Source organism: Ambystoma mexicanum, chromosome 7q (assembly GCF_040938575.1).
Source record: "Ambystoma mexicanum isolate Mex_15411 chromosome 7q, UKY_AmexF1_1, whole genome shotgun sequence".
In the NCBI taxonomy this organism is placed as follows: domain Eukaryota; kingdom Metazoa; phylum Chordata; class Amphibia; order Caudata; family Ambystomatidae; genus Ambystoma; species Ambystoma mexicanum.
This window is the reverse complement of record NC_090941.1, coordinates 363,512,348-363,535,590: the sequence shown is the minus strand read 5'-3', so window position 1 is coordinate 363,535,590 and position 23,243 is coordinate 363,512,348.

Sequence of the window (23,243 nt, the reverse complement as noted above, 5' to 3'; positions counted from 1 at the left end):
CAATGGGACACTTATTTCAATCCATGGCTATCGTTTCAGATTCCTTTCTGAAATAGTTTTTCTTCGCACATTAAAGGCAGTATTAGTTGAGGAATTGTTTCTGTTATTTTTTTTATTTTTTTTTATAGTGTGCACTGCTGGAGTTTAAAACGAAGAGAAATGTATGGGCATGTTATTCTGACAAATTGACTTCTGCCCTGCAGGAGTACGAGGATGAGTAGAAGCTGAAGTGCCCACTCAGCCAAAACCAAGAGCCAACACAATCAGACAGGAAAAATAGGCACAGTCAAGAGGTATACTTCCTTTGCCTTTTGTGATAGCGTGGGCCGAGGGAAGGCTATACTCTTAAGAGGAGTGTGACTTTGCATCAGTAGCTACCCAAACAATGAATAATAACAGTCCAAAATAAAGGATGTACTATCAAGGTTCTATAAAAATATATACATACCATGTACAATATTAACTATCTAGAAATACACTACACAAAACCCACTCCTAAGAAAAGAACACACAATGAGCAAATATAGTATGTGTAGCACTCTGGGTAATGAACCAGGGGCGAAAGGCAATCAAAGGCCACAATGTTCCTAAAGAAGGAGAAGTACTTGTGGGCAAAAAGGGTTCTAAGTGAGCTAAAGTTCTTGGTGGTTGGGCAGTGCCAAACTAGAATTCTTGCGAAGATCAGGAGAGAACACAAGGCAGCAATGGAGGGCCCTGCTGGCTCAAATGTGCTGAACAGTTCTTGAAACACAATCCAAGCAGACCAATGGCAAAGAACACTAGTATCACAGCTGTCTTAGCTCACAGGGTGAGTGAGTCCCATTCCAGGGGCTCAGGAACACGATTAGTCATAGTCATTTTTTCATGCCCCCAAACATGTGTGAGGCTGGCACACAAATGCAGGGGTCCTCCAATATAGTGTGTTCCTGGGTACTGCTGTGGTTGCCTGAGAGGTGGTCATGCTCCAGCAGCAGGTCATTTCTTTGGTTGCTGTGAGTCCCACTCCTGGCACTCAGGTCAAGATGGGTCCTTGCTCTAGGGCTCCCAAACACAGGGGAGGCTGACACACAAATGTAGGGGTCTTACAATATGGCCAGGTCCTGGGTACCACTGTGGCTGGCAGAGAATGAGGTCCTGTTCGAGCAGCAGATCACCCCAATTGTCCCTGGAGTTGGTTATGGAGCCAAACTGATCTCTGCCTTTGAAAAACAGCCTCCACCTCATAACTCTAGGACTTGAGAGGGGATTGCTCCCTCATCAGGGTCCAGTGAAATGTTCTCAAGTGATAATCAAAAGATGCTTCAATATGATTATCAAGATGGTTCAAATATGTTGTTGGAGACCGCTTCTTTTATAGGCAACAGTCCCCAGGGGATTGTACTTAAGCTAGTCTGCTGTAGGGGTCAAATCCCTGCTCTTGAAATGAGTAGACATTGTTTGCCTTTATGATGTCACACCCAGTGTGCTTTGCTCAAGAAGAAGTGGAGGTGACAGGAAAGAGCAAGAGAGGCAGAGATAATCAAGATGACAGCATCTTCCAAATACTGCATAAATCCCCCTCTGGCTATCCTAGCTCTGCTCCCTCCCTTTCAGAATAGGATCAAAGCTTCTTTGGAAATTCAGCACCCTGGTGTGAGAGCTGGCTCTGTGAGAATGGGTGTTCCTCTTAGTTTTAGCTCCAAGGCAAGCATCCCGTGGAGTGGTTGTCCTGGAAGAAAGGGCATTAACGACCCTTACAAAGAAAAAACAATCCCAAACGGTTAGTTCTGCCAGTGGACAGGGGTGACCCTTGTGGGGAAGGAATACAAATAATCCTGTGGCTGGTCTAACTCTAGAAAGATGCTGGCCACCATACCCTAATTCAGTTATGGCTTATTCTGTACAGTTTTGTGTGCTACTAGGATAACACTGTTAGGGTTATGTAGTGTGTGCATCAGGGTGCACATTTTAAATGCATCCCCTGTGCTTCAGAGATTTGGATGTCATTGCACCTGTCAAGAGGGCACCTGTGGCCTCTGAACCTGCTTTGCGCCACTGGTAGAGCAGGTGCTGCAAGTCAGTATATGGATGCATGCAGGCATAAGCATACACTATGGCTATTGCTTATGAAAGGGATATCTGATTAACAGGTTTTGCTTTCAGAGATATAATTACTTGCATCATTTCATTATTTAATAAAAAAAGTCAAATGGCAGTTCATCACTGCATGATATGATATGATATATGATAGGGTATTTATAACACGCCTATACACAGGTGTTTCAATGCACCTAGTTGATTGCTCTCCTGTACTACTACAGCAGTGCACTAAGTGAAACCAAAACAATAAATATAACTATGAATAGCTCACTAGTAAGGACCCTGTTTGGCCTTGTGGGATATAGTGACCCACTCAACGGCATTGCCCCACATCACTAACCTGCATTTGCGCAAGAAACAGCAACCTGGCTGCGCTTGCTCCTGTGCACACCAGGACCTCAAAACTGCGTTTTGGCAGCAACAGAAAGATGGCTGCACCATATTGCCTAGCATACTTCAGGCAAGATGGAACAATGGTACATACTGAAAAAGTATGCCAGTGTGTTCTGAAACATAAAAATGGAATCCAGTGAAAAGGCAGCACTGCTTGGCGGAAAACCCAAAATTCCCCTTCAAAATGAAACATTTTCACCCATTAAAAATGCGGCTTTGATGCTAATTCCATATGTTCATTCTGAAACCACTGTGATGAAAAAGCCCTCCCAAGCCCTGTGTGTTTCACTGTGCCTCAGAAAAACCAGGCATAATTCCTGAGTGACAGGCCAGGTCAAATCAACTCTGAGAGAAATCAATAAGCAACTTCACGTTCACTCGCACATGAACACATGTTTTTTTCTTTCCAAATGTATCCAGGCTCAGCAGTTCAAAGAGACTTTAACTCTCTGAGCCAGGTCATTGTCAAATGTATCTATGCTTTAGATAAAACTCCTGCATTCATGGATGTGACTACAGCTGCAAAGACAGTGTGGGCAATCTGGTGGAGCTGCCAAACTGAATTTAAATAAAGAAATGCTAGCAGTTTGTAACACATGTGGGAAAATGGGCTTTGCTGTCTGAAGAAAAAGAAATTGCCTGTTTAAAAATAAATTGTTGATGAAAGCCTGCTTACTTAGAAATGTAAAGGGATTATTTTAGTGGTGATAATACCCACATAGGCTATCTTCTTTCTTAGGTTTGTTTTAATTCAGGACCCATAATAAGAAATTAAACAGTTTAAAACACATGGGCTGGATTTGCAAGCTCTCCAAAAACTCGTTATTCCAGTTGCCAGCCATGAAAATTCCCCAATGAAGGGAGACATACCATAAACTTCCAGGACACGAAACTGATAATTGCCAGCTTGAAAAACTTTGAATAGCCCAAGACAAAGAAAGTTCACACACTCGTCAGACATTCATCTGTGCTCCAGGCTGGGACAATAGCAATCCTGGGACACTAACCTGTCAAGTGTGAAGGGGCAATAAAACCTTCAATTAAGATGAGAAACCCCCATTTTGTCTTGAAGTAAATGACAGATGGTTGCAGTTAGAGGAAGGAAACAAATTATCCAGTGACAATGGACTGCCTTTTGTTTCCAAAGACTATTTTAGAAATAAACTTTAAAGACGTTGTATCTCTGCAGCAAGAATTTGTAAAAATGTAAAAAGTTTGCAGTTTCAAATCTAATTTTATGGGCTTTCTTTTAAGACTTGGTAGAACTCATTGCCACATGGGGAACAAAATGTGACAGATTACAAGGAAAGTATTAATGTTGCGAACATAATATTTTGTACATATATCCCTGGGGATAATGCACATCTGTGTATAAAGGAACATAATTTAAGGACACATCTTTCATGTTTAAAATTACCAAATTTATCAGAAGGGCGAAACAAGGTCACACAGACTGGAGCATTGGACTGATATGTTCTGCACATAATATGCAACCTGTGTGTATAATTTGCCAAGAGATTGCAATTGTAGAAATGTATGTTTTTGGCAAAATCAGATTTTTAGTAAGGTAAATGTGGGAGTTCTTGGACATTGTTAAACTCAACTCATAAACCTAACATCATTTCCTTGGAAATCCAACCAGTTGACAGCAAGGTGGAGACTAGCACCCCTGCCCAATCCAAGTAGTTGAGGGCGTGCGTAGTTAACCCTGCCCAGCCTATACTTTGATGATGTAATTTTGCACTATAAATAAGGGTCCCTGACAAGACTCTAGACAAACACTATTCCTGATTTCCTGGGTTGCGTTCCTGTACCAATCATTTTCCATATCCCGACTCCAACAACAAGGGCAAGCATTGCTGATCCTACACCAGGGCCCATTGCAAAACCCAAGCAGTGCTGATCCAATTCCCAGCAAGGCCTACAATACTGTCACGACTCGCTCCCTTCGCTCCCGTTCCCGCCACTTGGGGGCATGTTTTGGGGCTTATTCCTTGCTGGACATTTCCTCCGAACCTAATGCCACAGTGCTGTAATGAATTGGGAGCGCAAAATCCCTATTTTCCAAACTACTTCCCTTCCGGATCCATTCCAGGTCTTTGGCAGCCAGCATGCTTCTTTAACCAAATGACTGTGTTTCCCAGAATGCCTGGCCCCCTGCTCCACCTCCACCCTTGCAGGACTAGGTTGGGTGGAGGATAAGCAACACCTGTGGCTGCAGGTGCAGCAGTCAGCACACCTGAGGCGTGTGCTCGTTTAGCAGCTTTAAAAGCCACAGACTCACTTCAGTCCAGCGCTGGTCATCGTTTGCAGTGTTCCTGTTTTTGACTAGTCCCTTGTTCACTGTTCCTTGCCCTTTTACCTAGGTCCTGGTTCCTGTTTTCTTGTTCCCTCCGCCTTGAATCTCTGATTCATACTCTAATTGATTTCTGCACCTTTGTTTCCCTTTTTTCCTTCCTCTGTTTACAGGCAGCATTTCTCAGTGCTTTCCCTTTTCTAATGCAGACCAGTTGGTATTTCTTTGACTCTGTCCTTTGCTGCTGTTAACCCGTATGCCTTAGCCTTCCTCTTTAGCTTCCTGTCTTTTCCTTGGAAGGATAGGGAGAAGTTTGCATTGGTTATTTAGCTTTTTCCCTGCTCCTGATCCTTACTTCTTTTGGGATCCATTCCAGGTTTTCCTTAGCACTTCTGCATTTATTATCCCATTTGATTTTAGGTGTGGTGTGCGGTTGTTAGCTAGCTCCTGTGTGAATGCTTATGTTTTCCTCACTATTTGTTATCACTATTTCAACTTAGGTATTTAGTTTTCTGCAGCGGATCACTCTCGGCTGCCTTCCAGCCTTCACCCTTGCCCTGTCGGGCTCCCCACATAACAGCGGATCACGCTCTGCTGCATTCCAGCCTCCGCCCTTGTCCTCTGGGCTCCCTGCCCTGCAGCCTGCCTCGCTCCGGCTGCCTTCAGCCCTTGTCCTCTTGGGCCCCCTGTTCTACAGTCTACCTCTCCCTGGCAACCTACAGCCCGTGCCCTCTGGACCTTCCTACTTCTCCCATTGCTGTTCTAGCCTCTCGGGGTCCCAGTTCATCAACAGGATTCATGGGCTAGCTGACGTTCAAGAGGTTTATTCTCGTCCTTGTGAGTACAGTTCTTTAGTTCCCTTATTTGATACCATCAGAGTGTTAGTTCACAGATCCTGTCATTGCTTGCCCTCTACGTGGGTTTAGCGCTGTCAGTACCTGTAACAGCAATTGGGGGTAAGGCGCTTGCCGACTTTCCTCGCGGTCAGGTGCTTACCCCACATCCCTTTTCACATATTGGGTTTAATATCACACTCTGTTTGCACTCCTGGCTTCTAGCATACATGAGTCGTTGTTCCTATGTGCACATTTCCCTTGCCATATTCGCTGCCTTAGTATTCGCAGGACTAATCCTGACAGAATGACCAGCCCAAAATTCCCATTGAATATGGCAAGTTTAAGAAAGAAAGGCAGCAAGGCCTCTAACAAGTTTGTACAGAAAGCTTCCCCTACATTTACCTGTGACAATCAAATCACTAGTCTTGGTTTAAATGAACTCCTTGTCACGAATGGGCATTTACGAGCAGAGTACTTTTCCCATAGGATGGCTCATCCTACATTGCCTGATCCTAGTTCGATCTTTTGTTCTGATCCCGATTCTATGTCAGCGCAAGCCTTAACCGTAGAAAACAACACACTGTCAGACTTATTAGACAAGAGTACCTCGGTTGTTGAAACCCATGATTTCAGTTGTGCTTCACCTCAGATAGAACAGTTTCATGGTACAAACATAAAGAATGGAGGGGTTCCTTGCATAACTTCTGTTTTCTACCCTCAGTCCAAATACTTCTTTGCACAAGTACATACGGTAGTCCCTAATGTCAAGAGGTCTAAGGTCAATAGTTTGCTTAAGGGTAACACAGACCAAGTTAGTATGAGAAAGTATAAATCTCAGAACCTGAAAGCAGTAGAGGACAGTGCACAATCGGTGCACATCCAGATTGCTAGTGCAGGATCCAGCCCTGATGCTACTATGCCTCCCCCTGTGCCTACTGATAGTGATGTACAGTTAATGCAGGGCATACTAAGAGCCAAGCTTGAGGAGTTAACACAAGAATTCATTTCTTTACAAGAGGAGAATAAGATCTTGCACGCATTCCTGAATACACCTCAGACTTTATCCATTGATGTTGATGAAGTGAACACAGTTCAGCCCCTGAGTGCAGAGACTTTGGTAAATCATGATAATTGCCAATATGTTAGATTTATTGGAAGTGAAAGTCTTTCTTCTAGCACAGCGCTCAACCTGGGCACAGTTTCTAACAATTGTTCTGCTGATTATCAGGGATTGCAGTTAGCTGAAGATTTACAAGCCACTCCTTTACCTAAAGTTTCCTGTGTAGCAGTCTGTCATAATTCTGAGCTAGCACACATACAAGCTTCTGATCTCCAAACACAATACACAAAGGTGGCATACACAGATTCAGTCACTACACTAGGCTTAGGTCCTGCTCTTGATACAGCTGCTGAGACTGAAGTAGAGTTTAAAGCTGATGTGGAAGACAATCTTACCTCTGGGTTCACTCTTCCTTCTGCCAATTCTGATCAATACAAACAGTCAGAGACTGTACAGATTGCATGTTCTGATGAACTCATTCCACAGTATACAGAACCAAAAGACCAGCAGGCGAATCCTGAACTGTTGATTGTTAATCTGCCTCTTTCAGAAGCTAAGACAGAGGAATGGACAATTGACGAAATCCTGATTAACAGAGACTTTACTATGGTGATTCCACTGGTTGATTTTGACTTCCACAAAGAAAGAGACTCTGTGTCACCCACTAAAGAAAAGGACCGCAAGGGTACAGTTCAGTCCTTGGTTACTGGAGCCAAGGAGTCTAATGCCCTAAAGGTGCCCTCCATTCCTGAGACACCAATGTGTCTATCAACTTCTGAGACTTCTGTGTGTCCTCCTACAACCATTGACTCTTCGATGATCCAATCCACAGCCCTGCAGTCATCTTTGGTACACGTGTCTTCAACCAATGAACCACTGCCATGTCTGACATTTCATCAAGAGCCTCCACCATGCACGGGGTTAGTCCCAAAGACCCTGACATGTTTGGATTCAGCTACCGAGATGGCTCCAACTTGCATGCCTTCCGCTTCAAAGCTTCCTCTGGCCTGCCTGTCTACAGTGACTCATCCAGAAGATCATCCTTCAGCCAGAGAGCCTCCGGTAGTCCATCATATGTGCATGTCTTCAGTTCCAGAGTCTATTGCTTGTTTGCCTTCAGTTCATGATACACCGGTATCCTGCTTAGCTTCGCTTCCAACATCAGAGGTATACCTGTCTACACCATCAGATCCTGCTGTATTTTCTACTGCTCCAGACAGTCCTCCTGAATCCCAAACATTTACTGTCGATGAACGTTTAGAATGCCTTTCTTTTGCTTCAGGAGGAGCATCAGAATGCCAGCCTTTTCCACAAGACGATTCTCCCAACTGCTTCACTTTAGCATCAGAGCCTCCAAAAGATGCAGCATCAGATTTTGAGACTTTTGCCAGCTCCCGCTTCAGAGTCATCAAGCTGGACCAAGTGGTGAGTCAGAACCACTCACCTGGGTGTGCACAGGGGGTGGTGCAGACCGGCGTATTACCTACAGAACTTGTGCAACAGAATTCCGCCAAGAAGCACCAGTTGGGTGCTAGTAGCCAAAGGAAGGGAATGACTGCTGCAGTTCAAGATGTGTCTGTTATTGCTCCTTCTGCGAGTGTGCCTGAAATACCAAGTACTGTGTCTATCACTCCTATCAGTATGCCAAACGTCCCTGCTGTTGTATCCAACGTGCAACAAAGTGGCTACACGACTGTCACCAGGAGCACCAGCCTCGTACAACCCATGGGACTTCCAGGCATCCAAGGCGTAGAATATGTGCAGTCAAACCTTAATCTTTTTCAACCCCAAGCCTTTTCCCAGATGGATGACAGAAAAAGATCTGAACCTCTACCTCAGCCGCCACCTTCTCTAATGGCTGAACATGAACATTTCCTGAAGCCAGCAACTTCCTTACCTTCCGCATGTGCGCTCTCGGCAGAAAGGCTGACAGAACTTCTACCATTGTCTAAGGCAAGTTGCACCAGCCTGCCTCCCTCCTCAAAGACTTACAAGGGTCCACTCCCAGTGACTGAGCTTCCTGGACCTTTCAACTTTGCTTCAGGTCTTGCAAGTCCTTCATGCCTTTCTTCAAACCATGAGTCTCTTCCTCACCAGAAGCCATCGATTCCAGCAGTATCACTTCCAAAGACAAAGCACTCCTATCATGGAAGCCCATCTGCCTTTGCCCACAAGCCACCATTTCCATCAGTGCCACCTCCAAAGAAAAGGCACTCCCATCATGGAAAGAAGAAGTCTCGTGCGGGTGGCGGGCACCCGAAGAGGGCCGTAGGAGGGGGTATACTGTCACGACTCGCTCCCTTCGCTCCCGTTCCCGCCACTTGGGGGCATGTTTTGGGGCTTATTCCTTGCTGGACATTTCCTCCGAACCTAATGCCACAGTGCTGTAATGAATTGGGAGCGCAAAATCCCTATTTTCCAAACTACTTCCCTTCCGGATCCATTCCAGGTCTTTGGCAGCCAGCATGCTTCTTTAACCAAATGACTGTGTTTCCCAGAATGCCTGGCCCCCTGCTCCACCTCCACCCTTGCAGGACTAGGTTGGGTGGAGGATAAGCAACACCTGTGGCTGCAGGTGCAGCAGTCAGCACACCTGAGGCGTGTGCTCGTTTAGCAGCTTTAAAAGCCACAGACTCACTTCAGTCCAGCGCTGGTCATCGTTTGCAGTGTTCCTGTTTTTGACTAGTCCCTTGTTCACTGTTCCTTGCCCTTTTACCTAGGTCCTGGTTCCTGTTTTCTTGTTCCCTCCGCCTTGAATCTCTGATTCATACTCTAATTGATTTCTGCACCTTTGTTTCCCTTTTTTCCTTCCTCTGTTTACAGGCAGCATTTCTCAGTGCTTTCCCTTTTCTAATGCAGACCAGTTGGTATTTCTTTGACTCTGTCCTTTGCTGCTGTTAACCCGTATGCCTTAGCCTTCCTCTTTAGCTTCCTGTCTTTTCCTTGGAAGGATAGGGAGAAGTTTGCATTGGTTATTTAGCTTTTTCCCTGCTCCTGATCCTTACTTCTTTTGGGATCCATTCCAGGTTTTCCTTAGCACTTCTGCATTTATTATCCCATTTGATTTTAGGTGTGGTGTGCGGTTGTTAGCTAGCTCCTGTGTGAATGCTTATGTTTTCCTCACTATTTGTTATCACTATTTCAACTTAGGTATTTAGTTTTCTGCAGCGGATCACTCTCGGCTGCCTTCCAGCCTTCACCCTTGCCCTGTCGGGCTCCCCACATAACAGCGGATCACGCTCTGCTGCATTCCAGCCTCCGCCCTTGTCCTCTGGGCTCCCTGCCCTGCAGCCTGCCTCGCTCCGGCTGCCTTCAGCCCTTGTCCTCTTGGGCCCCCTGTTCTACAGTCTACCTCTCCCTGGCAACCTACAGCCCGTGCCCTCTGGACCTTCCTACTTCTCCCATTGCTGTTCTAGCCTCTCGGGGTCCCAGTTCATCAACAGGATTCATGGGCTAGCTGACGTTCAAGAGGTTTATTCTCGTCCTTGTGAGTACAGTTCTTTAGTTCCCTTATTTGATACCATCAGAGTGTTAGTTCACAGATCCTGTCATTGCTTGCCCTCTACGTGGGTTTAGCGCTGTCAGTACCTGTAACAGCAATTGGGGGTAAGGCGCTTGCCGACTTTCCTCGCGGTCAGGTGCTTACCCCACATCCCTTTTCACATATTGGGTTTAATATCACACTCTGTTTGCACTCCTGGCTTCTAGCATACATGAGTCGTTGTTCCTATGTGCACATTTCCCTTGCCATATTCGCTGCCTTAGTATTCGCAGGACTAATCCTGACAAATACAATATACAAAAGAACACTAAATTTCCCATTAACAAGGGGAACACTGGGGTACCTTTGGCATCCTGATTCAGCTTGGCTTGCTGCCACTCACTGAATGCTGACGCCATCCTGTAAAGCTGATGACCTATATTATCCAGTGAACAGAAGTGCCACTCCAGAAGTGCTACCCAGTAACCAGTCCCTGCCCAGCTGATCCTGTCCCGCTGATTTTGTCTGGCTGTCCTTTGTTAGGCCAGATCCGTGTGGTGACCAGAACACTGACTGTCCAAAATCCCAAAACTAAAAAGTGGACTGTGAGTATCAATTGCCACCCCATCTAAACCCATAGCCTATCTTGTCTTTGTTCTCATGCCACTCTCTAAGTCACCCTATCCTTATCCTGATACCTTGTTCAAACTGTCACAATCATTCTTGCCACCCTGTCATTGATTTCTAATTTTAGCGCCATCTCTTTAGTCATTTGTCTTGTGAAATCCTAAGCTATTAATCCTATTTCGAGTGATCGGACTGGTTCTGCCAGCGTGGGCACTGGGGAGCTAGGGTTGAACTCACAAATCAACCCTGGAGCTTACTGTGTCCCTTTTTGGTGGCCTAGCCGGAATACTCTAGTGTAGAGTAAAACTGTTCCTGTCAAACTGATTTCCTTTCCTTTTTCACTGCTCCATTTTTCTCAAAATGCACCTCACGCTATATTGCATAACTCATTCAATTTACCAGCTAGAGACTTAATTTCACTTCTATATTGTACCTGTGATCCATAGCTATCCCGCAACATAAAAAAATTAGTGCATTACACCCGTTTTTATTAGAAACCGTTTGGGTAATTTCAGGCGGGAATTGCAAAGTTTGCACAGTTTCCAACATGTCATTTGCCGCAACATGTTTTAAACCCTGCCACTCATTTTCAAACGGTATGCTCTCGCTAATACATTGCTTGTGAATGTTTGTACCTGTACATTGTTGCTGTAGTGAAGAACTGGATTTGTTTCAAGGCTTTTGCACACATTCATTATTTAATTGTTCATTTCCGAGTGCCATTTAGGAGTTTAAAATCCATTTGTCTCTCTTATTTGGGGAAGGAAGGTCCAATTTCAATTCTGTTTTCCATTTGTCATTTCTGATTACCTGCTGTTTCTTCATATCCATTTAGAATTGATTAATTGTGGGTTGAGGGGACCTTGCAGGGGATTTTCTAACTTGAGTGCTATCTTTCCTAAAATCAAAAAGTGCCCATATTCCCTGGTGTTTTGTAGATGTGTCAATAGAAGGTTAAACTAAGTGCATTGCTTCCATTCCTATTGTTCTTATCACCCCATTGGTGATTGCTGTCCCATATTAAAAATTGTATGATTTCTTTTGAATTTTCACATGAATAAATAAATATTCTATTTTATCAACCAGCCTGGTTCCTGGTCCATTGTGACCCGGGGTATTTAAAAATGGGGTGTGATATGAGTGGTGTATCATCTCAATATTGATTCTAACATAAAAACATAAACATTTCAATTGCGCGCTGCATACTAGGCCAAGGCTAAGGTGTGGATCGCCTGGGTGAAATCCTTAACAGCCTGTACCCTGAATCACATACGTGCCAGCGTCGAAGGCAGTCTGCAGCACCAAATCTCAAGCGACCATGAGATAAACCATCGAGCTACTTGATCCCCGAAAACAAGGTAAACCAAGTTTGGCTTTGTCTGATGTGCTCTACCTTCTTATTTTGCCATGACGTCCTTTCACACATTTATCCTCTAAATTGTCCAGTGGGCTGTTTTTCAAAAGTCTATCCATGGCTGCAGTGCTGCCTTGAATATCTGTAGCCCCTCATGCATCGCTCACCCTTCTACAGCCCCCTGTGGGCCTACCTCCTGCTCCTACAACATCTCTACTGGTAAGCACCTGCTAACTTTCCTACTTCTCACAAACTCTGGTAAATATTTGCATTCCTTGAGAGCCCTTGCCCATCTCAATCACCCACTGTGCTCCTCCTCTGAGCTCTGAGCTCTTATGGCCTCTATCGTGCTATGGCAGTCCCTTGGCCCACTGTCTTGCTGGATCCCCAGGCACACTCTGCCTGCCTGGATATCATCCTCATTATCCGCTTTTGCACATGTTCCCCTGCCTCACCCACTGAAACAATCACTTGCTACATAGCTACCCAGCCCATGGTTGATATCTGACTTCTACCCCCACCCCTCATGTTTACTGGCCAGAGCTGACTGTCTTCCTTCATCTGAATTTTGTCACTCCTCCTCTGGTGAACTCTCTACCAACTGCTGATTCTTCTCTTCCAGACTAACCTTGGCTGTCCGAATTCTTGCATCCAATGCTTAATGGACATTTCCTATGTTGTTGCCCCAATGTTCTTTTGTCAAGTGTTCTGTGAAATTACAGCCTGGATGCTCTAACTCTGCAGTCTTTGTTTTGGTGTTATAAATGCTTGTTTACCTGTTTGATCTTCGAATCTAGGCATTTTCAAATACTGTTGCCATAGTTGAATTACTGCTATTCCTCACATTTATTTTAACTTCAAATCTAGGCATTTTTAATATGGTTGCCCTTATTGAATTGCTGCTATTCCGCATACTGGTTGAACTTCAATTCTAGGCATTCGTAAATACTGCTGCCTGTTGTATATGCTGCATTGTCCTGCTTTTAAGAATTCCAAATCTGGGAGCTTTTTAAAATCTACTATCCATGTTGCATTGTTACAAGTCCCTGCCTGGCTGCTAGGCTGCCTAGTGAGTTTCTTCCATGCACTGTGCAGCGTTCCTTCTCTCTCGCCTCTGTGCATCCCTCCCCCCCCCTGATGGTGCTCTTCATCTCCTCTATCTAATCTAACTGCTACTCTATTTCCTATCCTCCCTCTCTTTCGAAGCCTGGAAGGAAGAAGTTTAAGAACCATCACAGGACCTCTAACCCAGGCCTGTCCATTGCAGATATCTATGTTAACAATTCCCCAAAGCAGACTATCACCAACATCCTATTTTCTGTCCTTTTCCTGATCCATCGGCCTGTCATATGGTCTCTGCCCTCTCACCTTTCTCCTCCTCTCCCATTGATGGTGGCATAGGATTGAAAGTACTCTTGGCACACTTCACATCATCTAGGTGCATCATTAATGTCTATGGCACTGTCATGGCCCAGGGCTCAAAGCCCAATCTCCTCCTTCTGGATAGACACCTCCCATCTCTCTTTAAGTTTCCCCTCTCTCCTTCCTCTCCCCCCTCTGCCACCCCTCTGGCCCACGTGTCTCCTAAGGGTTGTACTCCACTACTGTACCTTTCCTCGGAAAACATTTAGCTAGCCTTAACTCTCGCTCTGCTCCCAAACACTCCTCTGACATCTGTCACCTCCTTGAAGACCTTGACCTTGATGTCCTCACCCTTACTGAGAAATGGTTCAAAGCCAGCTCTGCCGCTGCTTTTGACACTATTCTCCCTGATGGCTACAAGATACTCTCCAATCGCAGCCCAAACCAGTATAGGTGGAGTGATCCTTATTTTCCCCTAATGGGTTCCTGCTGCTGTCATACCCACTCAATCCTACTCTTCCTTTGAATGCCACATCAGTAGGCTCAGGGTCTCTCCTTCCTTCTCCCTCACTCTCACCATCATCTATAGGCCCCCTGGACCCATCTCCCCTTTACTCTCTAAATAGACCAACCTCTCATCTTCTCTACTATCAGCATGCTCCAAGCTTCTAGTCCTTGGAGATTTCAACATTCACCATGATTCTCCTGATACATCCTTTGTACTGTTCCACAACCTCAGTGACTCTCTTTCCCTCACAATGCTTCCCTCCGGTACGACACACTCACCTTAGATGCACTACATTCCATCGACACCCTTACCTCAAACCCTCTCACCACAACGCTATCCTGGTCCGATAATGCTCTCCTCTCCTCCCATCTGGAGTTACTGGGCCTCCAGCTATGCCTCAGATCCCACTGTCAGCCTCCTTCTCCATCAATCGACTAATGAAGTGAGTGTCAGTCACTGCATTTGCCACCACCATCTTTCCTCCTACCCCCTCTATTGACTACTACACTGACTCAGCTCTTGTTAACCTTAATCACTCCATCTCCAATACTCTGGAATCCTTGCCCATGTTATGCACATCTGCATGAAGCCTGCCTCCAAGGGCAATTCCTGGTATGACTCCGACCTAGTCACTTTGAAACACAAGTGCAGAGTTGCTGTGGAGAAGTGTCAGGCCTCATGCGCATCCTCTGTCAAACTGGCCTCCCGCCTGCTCCAAATGCACTACTGACTTTCCATTTGCTATAAGAAGAGGACCCATGTCCAACCCTGCATCTCTGGGGCCACCAATAACTCTGCAGAACTTTTCACAATCTGTAAGGAACTTGCCAATCCTACTGCAGTTTCCACCTCTCTTCCAACTATCCAGGCCCTCTGCACTGCACTGGCCTCCCAGCTCACCACCAAAACTCAGGACATCCTGTCTTCTCTATCTCCTTTTCCCCACATCCTCCCCTCATGCCTCCCATGGCAACTCAATTGCCATCCCCTTTACTCTACTTTTTCTCTCACATAGCACCGGAAGAGGTCTTTAAAGGGGTCTGCTCTATGAAAGTCTTCTCCAAACAGGTGCTCCCTCAACATTCCAGAACTATCAAGGACAACATCTCCTCTCTCGCCCATGCCTTCGCTGATTTCTGTAATTACTATTTTGCCACAGGATCTTTTGACTACCCCTCAAGCATTCGAGTGTACAACCCCTACTAAAAAAGCTATCTGTTGACCCTTCCTGCCTGGGTAACTATTGCCCTATCTCCATCACCCATTTCCTGGATAATCTCTTGCAGAGGTTGGTCATCCCACAACTGATCCACCACACTGAATCTGTTGGATATCTCCACAACCACCAATCTGGCTTCAGAGCAACCAGAGACATAGAATCGGCTCTCCTGAATACTCATGAGGACCCTCTCTCAAACCCTGACTCCAACTCCCCCTCCATCCTCATCCTCTTCAATCTCTCCTCTGCCTTTGACACAGGTAATCATTCCACCCTCATAAATCATCTCCGTGATACACTCAGCATCGCGGACTGGGCACAAGCTTGGCTGACCTCATTCCTATCTAACCGACCTTCTCAGGTGAAACTGGGCCCTTTCCTCTCCTGTGGTTCTCACTCTACCTGTAGCATCCATCAGGGCTATACCCTATCACTGTAGCTGTTCAACATCTACCTTGCCCATTTGGCCCAGATGATCTCCACCTTCTCCCCTCATTTCCAGTGTTATACTGATGACACAAAGCTCTCCTCAAAGCTTCCCTCCTCTTGCTCTCCTTCCTCCTCTCTCATACCTGACTGCCTGACTGCTATCCAGATCTCTGCCTTAATGCCAGTAAGACACAGATCCTTCTCATTGGGACACCTGCTGCCTCTTTCCCTCACACTCTCTGGCCGCCCTCTGTGCCCCCCGCTCACCCTCCTGTGAGGCAAACATCTTTGGTGTCATCTTTGACCCTTCTCTCTATCCTTCTCTCCTCACATCACAGCCCTTGCCAAGAAGGCCAACTTTCAGCTCCACCTCCTCAGAGTCATTGTCTCTTTCTGCACCTTCCCCCAGAAGCTCAAGGTCTCCAGAGCTCTGGGTCTCTCTAGGCTGGACTACTGCAACAGCCTCTTGCTCATCTTCCACCTCTTCACCCTCTCCAACTAATCCAGAATAGGACTGCAAGACTTATCCTTGGCCTCAAGCACAGCAACCACATCTCTTCAGCCCTAATATCTCTCCAATGGCTCCCATTGACTGCAAGGACCAAATTAGAGACGCTCTGCATCATCCACAAGGCTTTCTGGGGCCTGGGGCCCCACTACATCCAACTCTCTGTCCCTAGCTACCTCCTGGCTAGAGCACTTCTGTTATCTAACTCCAACTCTCTGCAGGTTCATCATTTCTCCAAGCAGAGAGCAGGGGGTAGATCTCTATCTTTGGCAGGATACTCCTTCTGGAACTCCTCCCTGCCTCTATCAAATGTGAGCTGGATCGCCATAAATTCCAGAAGTGGCTCGATACCCTGTTCTTCTCTTTTTCCTTCCCTGTCGCCTTCCCTTGCTAAATCCCCCTCTGTCTGCTGTGACTGGAGGCCTGGTCCCTTTTGAGTCTTACAGAACACCAGGTCCCCTTTTCCAGTCTACTTCAGCACCCACCCAGCCCAGCATTGCTTCTACGGGCCCCCTCCCTGAACAACCTGTTGGCTAGCACCTCCTTGAGTCTGGTCCACCCCCATTCCCCACACCAGTGGGTGATCCTTGCCCTCTGGACTCTTCACAGCACTTGCCCTCCTGGGCTCCCTGTAGCACTTGCCGCCTAGGTTCCCTACAGAACTTGCCTATGTCTGGACCCTCCTTCCCCTGATCCCCCTCCGCTTCACCTCTCCCTCCCAGCACTTCTTGTTGCTGCACTTGCACAATCTGAATGTCACAATGTGTAGTAGGACCATTATTGTTTTTATTCCCCTCCCCCCCCTTTCTGTCTTATGGCGCCTGGAAACACATTGGGGGTCATTACAAGTTAGGCCTTAAGGGGTTAACAGTGCCAGTAAAGGTGCCAGCGCCGTCAACCCCCTTAACGCCTCATTACGAGTCTGCTCGCAGGAACCCGCTAAGGGCGCCCGGTTTTACCAGGCGCCCTTAGCGGGTCCCGCGAGCAGACCAGGGTGCTAACAACGGGCCCATTATTAATGGGCCCGTTGTTAGCACACTCCCCATTCCCATTGACCCCTATGGGGGCTTGAATGGGAATGGGGAGGTGCCGGGTCCGGGTTCATTTCATGGGGAATTACCGGGTCCTCCAAGGTTGGAATGGCCCGGTAATTCCTCATTCAAGGAACCCGGACCCAGTAGCCGGTATGGGGGTGGCCATGCCGCTAATAGCAATAGCGGCATGACTACCTCCAAACTTGTAATGACCCCCATTGTGTATAGGTGCCATATAAATATGCAATAAATACATGTAAAAAAAGAATGTATGATTTCTCACAGAGAGTGTAGAAGAAGATACTCTGACATGCAGAGCACATATTAAAGGAAGTGCTCTAGTACATGATGGTATTTTTGGCTCAATTATCAGCACTGCAACATCTGAACCAACTGTACTAGACTATTACAGCTGGTTAAGACCATTTCTTCAATTTAACTGCATCTCATCTTATTATGGGAGCATGGAAATTTGCCGAAATACCCCAATTCTAAGCAAACTACATCGGCTTTCACTCCAAGCCAGGATACTGTTCAAGAATGCATGTATCATCTACATAACAGTCACAAATAGCACACCAGCATACCTGGCAGGTAAGCTCCACATATCTAGTGCCGCACGCTCCTTGTGCAGCAAATCAACTAACCGGCTTGAATCAAAACTCGTACGCAGAGAGAGGACCGCAAACAATCCTTCTCTTGTCATGCACCCACACTCTGGAACTCAGTCCCAGTGTCAGCTCCGAATGATCCCACAATTCTCCAATTTCGCAAAATCTCACAAAACATGGTTCTCTCAACAACACCTGATCAAGGACTAATTCCAGTGGACGCACATACTGACGCACATACCTCACAGTACTGCACTACTGTTAAAAGATGCCAAACCAAATGCCGGCTACCCACACTCTGTGCAGCGCTCTGGCACTATTGAGCTAGGTCTGCACGGATACCACGGATAAGTGGATCGCCATAATCCATCACATTATTATTGTCCCCTTTCGATTATTATGCTGAATCTATCACTTCTGAAAAAGTGTTGCTCAAGAGATTAGGGGAATTGGAAAACTTTAACAATTTTTCGAAACCAGTGTGTCAAGCCTTGAAGAATTCACTGAAAGCACTGACACAACCATCAAGCCCACAGACAAAGTCACAGTGATCATGGATGCAATTGACTATAGGAAAATGGGACAAACTCTCCTTGATGATAGATTTAGATAGAGCTGCCTGGCACACGATCCAACTGCTGAATTAAAAAGAAGGATTGATCCAATCATAGAGGGGTCTTTACTAGAAAGGAATATAATCAATACAGATGCAGAGTTTGCTCTTCCTAAGTACCCAAAATCTCTTGTTTTTTAAGAACTTCCAAAAGTGCATCTGGTCTCTCTCCACCAACAGGTTTTCCAATTATGTCTGGGATCGTTTTTATTCTTCATACACTTTTTCAATTTGTAGATTTCTTTTTGAAAAATGAAGTGATGAAAATTAAATCATATATAAAAGATTCTAACTCCATGTTAAATTCAGTTGAAGAGACACCCTTTGATCCTCAATATCAACTGTTGGTCACTTTTCACAAAGAGTCATTATGTGCAAAAATACCTGAAAATGAGCCACTAATTGTGTACCAAATAATATTGAAGAAGGCACTATTGACCTAGATGTACCTATTCATGTTATCATGCAAGTGGCAGAACCTGCCTCACAAAACATTTCCTCATCACCAACATCACCTCAAAATCCCTTCATAGAACAGAATAAAAAGTGTGTGAGGTATATTGACAATGTTTTTGTTATATTTAATGGAGACACCAACCAAAAATGTGAATGTTGTAAATGGTTGAACTCAAAGAGTGCTTTTTGAGTTTCACAAACAAGTACATCAAAAGAAGAATTGAATTTCTGGATATTACACTAATGGCTGAAGGATGGGCACTATTCACAACTACATAACAAACACCAACTGATAGAAATGCACTGTTGTTATACCATTTGGGCAATATCTCAGATACAGAAATAAATTGCACACGCTTGAAAGAGTACCAATTTGACATCCTATTTACAAGAACGGGCTATCCTTGGAAATTAGTGTGCAGGTCATATAAGAGAGCCAGAAATATACCATGAGAAATTAAACTGAGACAGGGCAATGGAAAACAAAAATACAAAAGTGTTGAGCTATTTTCCCCTGGTAAATAAAATAGTAAAAAAGAGATTAAAAACTATGAGCAATCTTGAATACAGGAAATGTTAAAATCTTACCACTAAGGTTTGCCATCAAATGCCTCAAAAATCTGAGAGATGTCTTGGTACAATCATACAAGACGGGGACCTCAGAGATGGATTACCAATGATGACTGTAGTGAATTCAAAAAGTCATCAGACATATCCCTTGTGGGTCCTGCTCTGTGTATGCACAAACCTATCAGAGCACATAAATAGATATAGGATGGCACACACCACATATCCAAATGCAGGTTACTAATTGTAACTCAAGTTAAGTAATTTACCTGACCATATGTCCTTGTAACTTGATATATATAGGGATGACAAATATGCCAGTCAAAAGACATATCATTTAGCATAAATCTTCTATTTGCAATACAAAGGAAACATGCACAAATGGTTGAAATATTTTTAGAAAAACAAGATACTGAAAGTTAGTTCCAGTGGACCATCCTTGAATATATCAAAAGCCACCGAGGGGTGGAGATTTCGATGCCCCACTGTTTAAATGTGGATAACAATGGATTTTCAGATTGGGTGATCCTAAATTAAGCCATCCCTTGGTAGAATAGAAGTTAGCTACCTCATAGAAACAAAAGCATCAATATAACATAATAGTCTCTATATATCTATCAGCAGAACGGAATACTCAATAGAAGTATGAGATAAATAACGTATTCAAGGCAAACAAACATAGTGACAACTTATATGATAAAAATGGTTGAATGAAAAGTAAGATTCGGATGTTCCCAATCCAATATGGCAGTCACTTGCCATAGACACAAAGCAGTGTTTTTGCATTGCTGCTAGGGGGAAGCACTTTGGTTTTCACAGATATTATATAGTAAAAACAGAGACACAATTACAATTTAAAATCGTACATTTCAGTAATAATTAAATCTGTGGATCATATGCATCCATGTCCTAAAGAAAAGAACTGCATTTGTGATGTCATCATGCAAACATAGACCTAGTTACATGAATGTATGATGCCAATATGTAGAGGTATTTTACAAAAGGACCGAATACCAAAGGTTCGACTCCCAAAAGTATGACCCCCAATTTTCTGCATATATATATATATATATATATATATATATATATATATATATATATATATATATATATATATATATGTGTGTGTGGGGGTTAAAGTGTATAAAAATGTATAGGGGTAAGGTGGGGAGGTTGTGGGGGGTCTTCACCCACATATATATGTGCAGAACATATTTTAAAAAATCAGAGTTTTTTGGAGTCGAACCTTTGGGTTTGGTAAAAACACATAGATCCATATGTACATACTAATGTGTGTTTAAAATGATACCAGTTCACATGCTCAATACAGTATGCTGACTTCTGCCAAGCACCCTCCTTCGTACAATAGATAAGTAACTTTTTCAGTATTTTCAATTAAGAATTTTACTTAATGTTGTTAGCAGCAGTACTGCACTCACCCAACTCATATAGAAGCATACCCCAGGTTGCCCTGGCTATTTACGTTTAAGAGTCATATAGCGATGGATTTCAATAAATAAAAAAAGCTATCAAATGAAAATTAGTTAAGCAATGAATCAGCTCTAATTAAAGGTGTTCTCACATCCACAGATGGAAAACACCAAGAACTGGTGTCCATTAAAAAAATGTCCATTGTAATATAATTAATCAAGGTGGGTAATTTTGTTGTATTTGCCATTGATCACTCCACAGTTTCACTTGCGCATTCATTGCAGTTGTCAATCCCCCAGACTCAAAAAACATTTTTTGATTTAGCTTTTTGCTGTTTCCCATCTACAGTACAAGACATTACCAGAAGAAGATGCCCCAGCTAATAATAGTCCTACACATCGACCTACGCAGTGGAGCCATAACTACAGATACCCTAGGCCAAAAAGAATGCTACCATTATAAAAAAGGAGCCATTCCTAATGGTCCATGGTTGACCTGGGGCACATGCTGCAGCACATATTAATTTTGTATATCAACACATTTTTTTGAATTCTCAATCAATGAGTTTGTAAGTCCTGATAAATGCGACCATATGCAAGAGAGTCACAGAAACTGGTTAATCATAGCTGTTCTGGCGCCATGGGGATATCTACAAAATGTTTTGCTGATACCGAGTGTAAGGAAAGCATGGCATCAAACAGTGAAGACAGACAGAAGTGATCACAGTTCAAGGGTGTTTATTGAACTTCAATGGGTTGGCTGAATGTCTACCTAACCTAAATCTAAGGATGGGAGAAAGCTACAACCATCAAATAATAATAACACAGTCCTAGTCAAGTCTTTGTAAAATTAAAAAGGCCTATACTAATAAACATATTGCTAATCCTCACTTCTAAATACAAAAGGGTGTGGGACAATGGTGTATGCAAAAAAAAGTGTTCAAGAAATAATATGTCAGGACGGTTAGGCAGTTGGCTTCCCATCCCCATGTTTCGGGCACAGGGCAAGGTGGCACGTTCAAGCTTCGCACACACTCTGGCTTCTCTGCCACAAGGATACAGTTCAAAGCATAGATATCAGGGCCTTCTGCCAAAGTCTCTTTTCCAATTACAGTTGCTTTTCCAATAACAGTCTCTTACTGCAGAGGGGCTGTTGTAACAAATAAATCTCAAAGTTCCATTCCTATCAGGATTTTCTCATTCACAAGTTCTCACTTCCAGTATTCATCAGGGGTCTTCGTCCTTCAGCTTGGACCCCCTTTTTACCACAATGTTCACATTTGGTCTCCCTCATCTGGGCTCGGACCATGTATCTTCCTAGTTCAGGCTCGGCTTTTCTTGATTTAGATCTCCCTCGTTCATGCTCAGATACTCTTGATATTAAAATCAAAGACTTTCAAATGTGCAATGGGTTTTCCGTACACTGTTGCAGGACCACTTCAATTCACTTCACACAATGTTCTTACCAATCTTCTACTTTCGTTTCTCTTGGCTGGTTACCTTACAGAGACCTTCGATTCAGCACAATCACAGTGCTGGACCACTCTGTTAATGGTATCATATCTGTGGTTCTCAAGTTAAAATATTCATCAGCAGTTTAGCTTTACTTAGTGTTTAACAAAGTTCATTCCAGCACTCGTTATACAATTTTGCCACTTGCAAACATTACTTCAACACAGACCAGTCTTGGATTGGGCTCCCCAACTCACCAGCTGCATTGATCTGTCTGGCGCTTCTTTGTACTTGGAGCCAAGGACGATACCAGAGCAGCTACTGAACCTCCCCGCCTTGGTCAGTTGCGCGGGAGGGCCTTTGGTATCTCTGACACACATTGCAGGATTCTTGGCTCTTGTTTCCTGGCCTTACATTTTCTGCCTCGAAGGTTTCTTGAAAGTAACGGTTTCTTGCCATAAAGGTCAAGGGTATTTCCTTCCTTACAAACTCTTGTTGGTTTGACATTGTTCTCCCCTCATTCAGCTGCTGACTCAAAACTGCTGTTCCTTCATGTGCTTTGCCTCACTTAGAGTTTGGTCGTATGCTCCACCTTTTATCCATGTGGGGAAGTTTAATGGAAGTCAGGTGTGAGTGATTGTCAGTAATTGCCTGACTTTTCCTGATCATAGTAGGGGGACATATCAGGTACACTGCGTGGGTGTGAGTCTGTTTTCTCCTAGAGCCGGCTGTCCGTATGAAAGTGTTTGAGAAGGAAAAGGGTGGGCAAAGTTCCCATGTATTCTAGCAGGTAGTATGGCGTAAAGGTGTTACAGGGGCAGGGATGCTGCATTTTGCCATCCGGCGTCCCACTCCCCGAAGACCCCTTGCCCAGTTGATCCTCCTGCACTGGTCCACCCCCAGGAACTGGATCCAAAACAGTCCTAGA